This window comes from Theropithecus gelada, chromosome 20 (assembly GCF_003255815.1).
Source record: "Theropithecus gelada isolate Dixy chromosome 20, Tgel_1.0, whole genome shotgun sequence".
Taxonomy (NCBI): Eukaryota; Metazoa; Chordata; class Mammalia; order Primates; family Cercopithecidae; genus Theropithecus; species Theropithecus gelada.
In genome coordinates this window covers 37464139-37474887 of record NC_037688.1, presented here as the reverse complement: position 1 = coordinate 37474887, position 10749 = coordinate 37464139, and the positions used below count along the sequence as shown (strand labels likewise).

The window sequence follows — 10749 nt, the reverse complement described above, 5'->3', positions numbered from 1 at the left end:
GGTGACCAGAGACTGGGGAGGGATGTAGGTGGGGAAAAGGGAGATATTGATCAATGGGTACAAAGTTTCAGTTAGACAGGAGAAATAAGCTTTAGTGATCTATTGCACAGAATGGTGACTATAATTTTTTAAATGCATCGTATGTTTCAAAATTGCTAAAAGGATAGATTTTCAATGTTTTACCAAACAAAAAAATATATATGTGAGGTGCCAGACTTGGTAATGAGACTCATTTAGTTATTTCACAAGGTGGCCATAACAAAATATCATATCATGCCTTATACTTATATACAATTAGTATTCGTAAATTAAAATAAATTTTAAAAATAAAGGAATGCCTAAAATACGAAAGAGAAGTTCTGAACTTTCTTGTGATTGCCATTCAAGTTCCTATCTCAGAAAGGAAGTCAAAACTCCAGGTAGAAGGCCAGCTGTGACCTTCAGAAAGTCTAAGCAGGGCCTTGGTCACTGACCTTGGTTCTAAAGTTGGAAGAATAAGTTTCTAAGTCCTTTTTCCTTTCTTAACTGCAGTGTGACCTCAAACAACTTCCTTAACCTCCTCAACCCTCCCCATCCTGACCTGTAAAATGAGAAAAGTACAGTAATACCAGCAGCATCTACTTGTCTGATTCTCATGTGGATAAAAGGAGGCAACAGATGGGGAGTTCTGAGCCTGTTGTTAGCATCCATCCAATCCATGGTGGCTATTAGGACAATTGGCCATTTGGGTTACTCACCAGTGTTCCCATAGCAAGCTGCACTGAAACACTTTAAATGGTGAAATTTCATTATTTTTTTTCCTGGGCAGTGAAGAAGGTGGCAGTCAAAGTGAAGGGAAGAGGGGTTGCAAGACGTGGAGGTAGTGGTGGCAACTCTGGAGAGGAAAGGAACATGGCCAAGAAGTTGGGATTTGTGCTAAATCAAGAAGGGAGAACCCAAAAGCAGCCCAGAGACTTCACAGCCACGTAAGAAAAATACAGGGGGCCAGGCACGATGCCTCATGCCTGTAATCCCAGCACTTTGGGAGGCTGAGGCGGGTGGATCACGAGGTCAGGAGTTTGAGAGCAGCCTGACCAACATGATGAAACCCTGTCTCTCCTGAAAATACAAAAATTAGTCGGGCATGGTGGCCCACACCTGTAATTCCAACTACTTGGGAGGCTGAGGCAGGAGAATCCAGGAGGCAGAGGTTGCAGTGAGCAGAGATTGCACCACTGTACTCCAGACTGGGCGACAGAGTGAGACTCCATCTCAAAAAAAAAAAAAAAAAAAGGACGTGACTATTGCCAAAACCAACTTGTAAAACATCACCATGAAATGTCACCAAGCTACCTACAAGATGCTGGGCATACCTTCAGGGGAAGGAAGAAACAACTATGCAACTTTCGGTTGCTTCATTTTTCTCTTGCATTTCTAGTTCAGGTTTGGTTTTGGTTTTCTGTTATTGTTATTGTTGTTGTTTTGCATTCCAAATAAAAAAATAAAATAAAAAACATTGCTATCATCCAGGCCTACAGATTTTTCAAGAATATGTAGTCTGTTCATTACTTACATTACATGGGGCCTGGGCATGCAAGCCTGAATGAAAGGAGTACTCACCCCTGCTCAGAGCCCACAAGGGGTGCTCAGATGGGCACTTGCGGGGTAGGTCAGGGCTTCACTAGTGTGTGTTTTCCAAGCTGCTGTAACAAATGATGAAAAACTGGGTGCCTTTAAACAAGAGATGGAACTGAAGTGTCAGGAGCCCGTGCTCCTGCTGAAGTCCCCAGGGGAGAATCCACCCCGGCCTCCTTCAGCTTCTGGTGCTCCTGGCCTCCTTCAACTCTAGGCAGCATCACTCAAGAACACGATGAAAATAGTATTATCCGACCCATTTTACAAATTAGGAAATTAGAGTCCATATTGATTAAGCAATTTGTAAAAATGTGCATAGATGTTTAATGGTGGGAGTGGAATTTGAATCCACGCCTGAGTGGCTTTAAAGTTCATATGCCTAAGCACTAGTCCAGCTGTTCTCAAACTTAAATATGCATAATAATAACTTGGGGGAACTGATTCAACATAGGTTTCCAGCCTCAGAGGATTTGAATCACTGGTGTGGACTGGAGCTTGAGGATGTTCGTTTTAGCAAGGAAGGTGATCTTGGTGTGATTCTTCAGAATTACACTCTGTACAGAAAGTTACACCGCATCCTAAGCTCACGCCCGAAGTAGGGTAACCAGCTGTCTTAGTTTGCACACAGAAAGTCTCTCACGCCAGGGAAACTGGGATAGCTGGTCACCCCACAGGCCTCACTCGAGCCTACACAAACCACTTTTAGCACAATGCCTGGCACATGGTGGACCCTTGAAAAATATTTGGGGAATGAATGAAGGAAGGAAGGAATACAGCTCCCAGTGGAAGCCTAGGGTTGACTGGCTTGGCTTCCCTGCAGCAAGAGATTTGAGGAAAACTTCAAGGGCTAACTCAGAAGGACAGCTTTGCCTGCTGCCCTGAGGAGTTGGTCACAGCCCTGGAAAAAGTGGTACCTCATCATGTTCCCATTTGTGCTGACGTGTGCAGGCGATGCTTGTCCTTAATGCAAAAAGAAAGGAGAAGAAGGCAGGAATAAATCTCTTCTGTCATGATTACTCTTCCTGCCTTTTTACTGTCCTGTCCCTAAACCCTCAACCCTCCCCTTCCCATTCTGCAGAGAGACCTGTCTACTGAGGAGTGGGAATTGAGGGAGGGACCCTGGCATTGGGAGACTGAATTCCGTTCACGCTCTGCCTCTGACCCACTGGTGCTTCTTCTTGGCAAATCAGTGAATCTATTGGGACCTGAGAAATGGCACTAAAAAGCTATGGGAATTGAGCTCCTTTCTTGATTATCTCACAGGGCTGGCCTGTGGTATGTGCATGTGGACAGGACTATGCTAAACGAGGAAGGCTCAGATAATAAAGTGCAGTTCTTTTAAACATCCATTCATTCATCATTCCCCAACACAGTGGGTGACTTGAAGGCCCTGTTCAGACCTAAGGCCAGCACTAGGCTTTTGGAATCTTACTAGTTCAGAACTTTTGATCCTTGAGGAAGACTAGCATGTAACAGATAATCACATAGACCAGAATACATAATTATGATCATGACATTATGACGTGTGCTACAGAAAAAAAAGAAGACAGTTTCATCAGACCACATAATATGGGGACCTGACCCAGTCTTGTGGTTTATGGAAGATTTCCCTGAGGAAATAACATTAAGGTGAGGTCACAGATTGAGTTGGAGTTCGCCAGGTGAAGAAAGGGTGGAATGGCATTCTTAGACAAGGGAGCAGCAGATGCAAACACATTGTTATAAAGGATGGCAAAGTTTTCAATCCATCAATCTTTTTTCTCTTTCCCCTCTTGCTCCCTCTCTCCCTCCTTGTCTTTTTCTCTCCTTCTCCATATCATTTTTACATCTTTCTTGTTTTACTTCTAATGTGGTTAATATACATTCATCTGCTTGCTATTGGTGTCGTTAAACAGATAATATTGCTGGGTCCCCAATTTGCATAAATGCTGTGGTGGACTTTCCTTCCAAATTTCCATCTCTAAGCATGCCCCCACATAAACACTGGCATTCAGTGGTGTGGAAAAAAAAAAAAATACAAGGCCACAAAAAACTCCTCATTCCACTGAGTTTTGCATTACATTGCAAATCACTCAGACATGATTTCTGGTACTGACCTTGCACCAGCTTCGAGGTGTCTTGGGCTGCTGGTGGATCCTGAGGTCTTCAGGTGGGCAAGGCAGCCACAGTTGAGTTGGTTCAGCTTGCAGATTTGGTAAAGAGCTTGGAAGACATTTCCCTGGGAGTGGAAACAAGTGGCATCCTTCCAGGAGAAACAGAACTCTTTTCACGTCGTTCGCTCTGATTCGCGCTACATTAAAATAAACCTTCAGTGTCAGCTTCTGGTGCGAGCCTCAGGACTCTTCTAAATGTATCGTCTTCACAAAGGCATTTTCACTGTTAATCAACAGAGCGCCATGGATTTGACGCTCTGGTATTGGAGTACAGGTTTTGCAGTTATTTATTTACCGAGAGGGAAACAACAGTGGTTCCATTTGCCACTCCTAAATTTATTGTCAGTCCCTCTGTGTGGTGTAAAATTGTTAGTCGTCTTCAACAGCTCTCAGAAATAAGCATTCCAAATATATTCGCCTACTGTACAAAGATGTGCTGATGCCACTCCTTGCAATTTTGCCAGAGAGGATGGGAAATAGTAGATGTAACTGGTAGGAAATGAATCTTGGGAAGAAAATAAAAACCTAGGACTTTTGCAAAGCCTATGAAATAGCAGGAATTGCAAAGGTGCTTCCTAGCATAGCCTACTTAAAAATGGCCAGGTTAATCACTACAGGCATAAAGGACAAGAGAAGGAGTGTTCCCATATTAACACAGTGGGAAAGGGCAAGAGGATGAACTTTCTGTGTAAGATGGCCCCAACCACCAATGGTCAACCAATGGTCCCACCAGTTCCTCCATTTGCATCCACTACCTGGCAACTCATACCCTTCTCTCTTCTCTGCCAAAAGAAAGAAAAATAGTCTGACATTGGCCAGAGAATAGGAATTGTGTAAACTCAAGCAATTTGGAAGTCCCCAAACCTTTCTGCCTGAGGGAGAAACTTCCCGAAAACATACAGGAAGTGGAACAGAGGTTTGCAACTATTTTACCACCCAAGTCAAAGATGTGCTGGAGTGCGAGTGCCACAGGTCACAGGAACTGATTGGAAAGATCTCTTCCCAACTCAGCATTCTGTAACCTCTTAATGGCAGCGTGAAATCGGCCATGATTACCAATCAGGACTAAGCTAATTTATCAGTACACTTCTGCCTAACATCTACAGTTATCCACTTCCTACCCCTAGATTAGATATCTATTTATTCATTCATTTAATTCATATATATTGAGTCCTTATTATGTGCCAGCACTCTGGAATAGGAAATCCAGTCCCCATTTTATACATGTAAAAGCTGAAGTTCAGAGAAGCGAGATGACTTGTCCAGAAACACTTAGTGCCAGCCCTCTCCCAGGCACTAGGAATACAGGATGAAAAAGACCAATTAGGTCCTTGCCTACATGGAGTTTAGATACCATCCACTTTAAAATCTGCGTTTATTATACAATTATTCGTTTATTTTTCATTGTTAAGAAACGGCATGAAGGCATGTAGAAGAGACCAGTGGAACTTCCGATCAATTGAAAGAAACTATGTGGTCACAATGAGCGAAAGTCCTGTCACAAAAAGTAAAAGCGTTTTATATGATCTTGTGGGTGTTGCAGATGTCTAAGCGTGTGTCTGATTTTCGTTCGTTTTGCCAGTCACCCAAAAAAGTCACAGATAAGCCCTCAGGGTAGAACTCCCAGTTCCCATTTTATACATGTGAAATGGGAGTGGTTACGCCTTTAAGACGTGGGACGCGCCAATATCACATCTTTAGGAAGTGGAATAGGAATATTGATTGACACCTGAGACCCCCCAAATGAGGCTACATATGCCCAGATGCTTTGTAAATAAAAAAGCGTTTTATAATGTCACCACTGATCGGCATAATTATTAGTGGCTGGCATTGTTATTACTACCGCATAAAAGCATAAAGTCTTCTAATACCACACCTGAACCTGAGCTTAGCTTTCTAGAAGAAAGAACCAATGTTAAATTTTTAGGTGTTGTTGCCTCCAGAGCAGCCCTCCAGAGAATTTCCTGGGGTGGTAGGGAGGGGATGGGGGAGAAAGCGGGTTAGAAAGCCAGGATTTTCTGAGGGCCAATGTTCTGCAGTGTCTGAGATGATAAGCAGACGGAGATTCCATTAGCTCCACTGATCCAGCATTGGGCTTTAGCCAACAGCAGACCCATCACGAGACCCCGGGCCAAAGATGAGCAACAGCTGCTGGAAACCGAGGCTTCTCTCCCCATCCACACAGTAAACCACTCTTCCTAGCGAAACAAAATGTTCTCATTTAAAATTATTTATTTAGTTTTTAAAGAAAGCCATGCGAGGCATTAAAGTTGTGCTGAAGCTGGTTGTGTTCAAAAACTCCAAATGATAACAAATGTTTTTATTTTATTTTATTTTCCAAACCATACGGATGTGCCAGCTCAACGCATCACCACTTGTTTATGCCAGAGCAGCTGTCGGCACCCCGATAATGCTATATAGCATCACTCAAGCGCAGATTGCCAAACCAATGGAAATCATCTCACAAATTGAAAAAATAAAAATAAAACCCCACTTCAAATAAGATTCCAATTGTAAACTTCTGCAAGAAAGAGGGTCGGGTAGAGGGGTGCGGAAATCCTATAAGCAGTCTTAAAATTCAGTATTGTTTTAACCAAGATAAAGTGTGACTCGTCTGGTTAATCACAACTAGTATTTGACCTTTACAAAGGTACAATTTATGTTTCATGGCCAAGTGCAATTTTGTGTTTTCTTTTTTTAATTATAACACTATGATTCAGAAGTCAGCCGCAAGAACAGAGTTTGGAAACTTGATTCCCTATAGGTTTTAGGCACTTTTTATGTATTTATTTGTTTTGACCATGAAAAAATAACCACTCATGACAGGGGTAAATTGCCAAAGACACACATCTCGGCCTGGTGTCCTAGAATCACCCGAAACCTTTATTAAAGTCAGTTCACATGTCCAGCCCCTGCGTCCTACACAGATGAGAGTAAGTTAAGCAGAGGATTACACTACAAGGAAAAGTCCTCCAGCTGGAAGGAAGCGAGCTCTGAAAGAACACATAGAACGTTGTGCTTCTGTTTGGCCTCTGTGAGCCAAAATTCTACCTGCTGCAACTTCCTTTATTGTCAATGTTTCATGCTGCAGACAGCTAGCAGGGGACTAGAAAGAAACAGGAATAGAAGTCATAGGCACAGCCCTCCAATGCAGGAGGCACTATGCATGATCTCATTCAATCCCTGACTTCAGCGAGATAAGCAAGATTATGACCATTTTACAGATGCAGGAATGGAGGCCTGGAGTGGAGAAGTCACTTGTCCAGGGTTGTTGTGAGTTGAACTATATCACCCAAAATGTGTGTTGAAGTCCTAACCACTAGTACCTGTGAATGTGACCTTGTTTGGAAATAGGGTCTTCGCAGATATAATCACGATCCAAGTTAAGATAAGATTGTACTGGAATAAGGTGGGCCCTCAACCCAATGTGGCTGGTGTCCTTACAAGAAAAGGAGAAGAGGAGCCGGACGCGGTGGCTCAAGCCTGTAATCCCAGCACTTTGGGAGGCCGAGATGGGCAGATCACGAGGTCAGGAGATCGAGACCATCCTGGCCAATACAGTGAAACCCCGTCTCTACTAAAAAATACCCAAAAAATCTAGCCGGGTGAGGTGGCAGGCACCTGTAGTCCCAGCTACTCGGGAGGCTGAGGCAGGAGAATGGCGTGAACCTAGGAGGCGGAGCTTGCAGTGAGCTGAGATCCAGCCACTGCACTCCAGCCTGGGCAAGAGAGCAAGACTCCGCCTCAAAAAAAAAAAAAAAAGAAAAGAAAAGGAGAAGAGACACACACACAGAGGCAAATGTCATGTGAGATACGGATATGTACAGAAAGAAGAGGATGGAAGGACACATGTGAACACCATGTGACAATGGAGGCAGAGGTTGGAGCAATGTGTCTACAAGCCAAGGAAAGCCAAGGATGGTTGGCAACCACCAGAAGCTAAGAGAAAGGCGTGAAACAGACCTTCCTCTAGAGACCTCACTGAGAGTGTGACCCTGCCGGCACCTTGATTTCAGACTTCCAGCCTCTAAGCTGTGAGAGAATAAATTCCTGCTGTTTTAAGCCACCTCATTTGTGGTAATTTGTTATGGTAGCCCTAGGAGATTAATACAAGGCGTTAATATGGTTCAGACATCTTACAATCACTGGATATCTTTTGCTCAAAATGAGAAAGAGAAACACTCTTGGCTGGGAGCAGTGGCTCACACCTATAATCTTAACACTTTGGGAGGCCGAGGCAGGAGAACCACTTGAGCCCAGGAGTTCAAGACTAGTCTGGGCTGCACAGTGAGACCCAGTATTTGCAATTTTTTTTAATCAGCTGGGCATGGTGGTACACTCCTATAGTCCCAGCTACTCAGGAGGCTGAGGCAGAAGGACACTTTGAGCCCAGGAGTTTGAGGCTGCAGTGAGCCATGATCCCACCACTGCACTCCAGCCTGAATGAGAGTGTGACCCTGTCTCAAATAAATAAATAAATAAATAAAATACAGAGAGATAGAGAGAAGCAATTTCTATGCAGGAATTTTGGTGCATTTCAAAGAATTTCAAAGATAAAGGAGAAATATATGACAGGGAATGGCAGAACTGGGAAGCCTTCTCCATAGCTCTGTTCATGACTCAGTATTGAATGCCTTCTCCATGACACATGTCTCACCAGGTATTGAGGATTCAGAGCTGAGTCCATAGGCCCTGCCTTGGAGAGCTTAGCATTGGGTTTATAATGCTGAGTAATACTGGAAATGCCAGTGATGGATTTTACAATGCAGCGAGGTACTGGAGGCATTCTCATCAGAGAACTCACCTTTGCATTAGACTTAAAAGGATGAACAAGATAGTGCATGATGGAGAAGGCACAGAAAATTGCCAAGCAGATGGAGCTCTTTGAGCAAAGGCCTAAAAGCAGAAGGTTGCCAGGTTTAGTAACAAAAGAAAACAAAATTACAGAATTCCAAGCTAAGTTTGAATTTCAGATAAATAATGAGTTTTTTTTTCAGTATAAGTATTTGTTATGCAATATTTGGGACATGACTTATACTAAAACAGTATTCATTGTTTATCTGAAATTCTAATTTAATTTGGCATGCTATATTTTCTCTGGCAATCTGATTGAAGCATGAACAGGAGAATTGTGTCCAGAGAACCACTAAGGGTTCCATATAACAGGGGGGAAGAAAAAAAAAAACTGAGCAAAGGGCTGGCAGGAAAAGAATCTGAAACAGCATGGGGAGACCCGGTCTTGAAAAGGTTTCCATGCCATGCTATGGCAGTCGACAGACGACATTGTGGTTAAGAACCTGAACTGTGGTGCCAGAATGCTTGGGTTTGAACATCACCTTCACCGTTTACTCATGATATAAACTGGATCCTCGGTTTACCCATCTGAAAATTAGTGATAAAATAACATCCAATCCACAGCATTGCTGTGGCAAGTAAATGAATGGGTACATAGTAAGCATTCGTCCATGCTAACTGCTATTATTGGCACTGGACACACGCTCATGTATAAAAGCAAGAAACAAATGCTACTATCCAAATCCAGATGTTATCAGAGGTTGGTAGACAAATATTGAGAGCACATACTGTGTACTTGGGATACAAATGTTTATGATGAATTCCTTGCTCTCCAGAGGTATGCGTGTTTTTGGCTACAAATTACCTAGAATACCAACTATGACAGTGGGTTCAATTATTTTTAAAGTACTTGTTACCAGCTATTATTTGTTGGTCACTGTCTACGTACCATCTCCATAGTCAAACTCAATGAAGTCTATCAACTCTGAGAAGCTCTTTACAAAATTATCTGGTTTAATTCTCATAAAAATCCAGTGATGTTGGCATCATTATCCCCAATTTATGCATGAGCTATCCAAGAATGGAGGTGGAATTGCAACAATAGGAGCTTGGACGTCAAACGTCAATGCAGGCAGGAGCTGAAGACATCTTATGAATAGAATGGGGGATGTTTAAGGCAGTATTTGATGGGAATGTAGAATTAGATCAGGTGACAGGAAGGGTGGCGATTGAGGAACAACTGCAAGGAAAGATCCCTGGCAGTGATTCACGAATTGGGGTGGTGAGGCAACATTGAGGAGAAACGTTGATTGACGCAGAAGCCATGTGTTAGCAAAGAGAAGCCCGGCATCTTCACAGGAGGGTCTCCATTGGCAGGGTGAGCGGTTTTCTGTGGCTCTGGTGATCTGCTGCAGGTTTTACAGAGAGGACAGTCAGACAGGATGCCTGAGCTGGTTCTAAATGACAATCTGGAAGGAGGGTGGGAGCCAGAAAAGTCAACCTCTTGCCCAGACTCATCCCTGGACAATGGCTTGCTCAGGTTGATTTATTTCTCTGGAACCAGTCTAGCCAGTTTGGGTGCTCTGGATTCACTAGCAGTGAGCCAAACCTGGGGATGCCCAAGGCTTGATATATCTGCTTGCCCTCCTCTCAAGGGACGTGACATCATCCAAGCACCAGCATGGGTCATTTTGATAATGCACTATCTGGCCTCATTTGACAAGAAAAATCCTACCAAGGAGAAATCGCACCCCAGTCCAGGGGCCTCTGAGTAGTGGGTTTAAGGAATGAAGAACCATTTTGCTCACATGAGAAATATGTGGGTCTCTTCAAAGGCGAAATGGTTTGAGGAGGAGAGCGTTCTTTGAAATCTCAACATTTAGTTAGCAAACAAGGTTTACTCCTCGTTGCATGTTGCAGTTCAGATTTTTTTCCTGGGTTTAAGACTTAAACCAATTAGTGTGAACACATAAATCTCCATGTTTTCAACATGTTTATTGAGTGTCTATTTTGTGTTAGTTTATTGAGTACCGATTTTATGTCAGGCACTATGTTCGACTTTTACATACTCTTTGAACATTAGTACATTCTCACTTAACCCTAATGGCACCAAGTGTTATCTCTATTTCATAGACAAGAAAACTAAGATTCAGAGAAGTTAAGGGACTCATCCATGGTCAACTAAGTG

At 43.1% G+C, this 10749-nt stretch overlaps 1 long non-coding RNA gene across 1 annotated transcript; it reads right to left on the bottom strand.

Annotated features, from left to right (window-relative positions):
- Nucleotides 1-216: 216 nt before the first annotated feature.
- LOC112614595 lies at nucleotides 217-3758 on the bottom strand. Its single transcript, XR_003117101.1, has 4 exons — nucleotides 3711-3758; nucleotides 2529-2574; nucleotides 1600-1837; nucleotides 217-874 (listed from the first exon to the last, which is right to left on the bottom strand). It is a non-coding gene; the product is annotated as an uncharacterized LOC112614595 (long non-coding RNA).
- Nucleotides 3759-10749: the final 6991 nt, after the last annotated feature.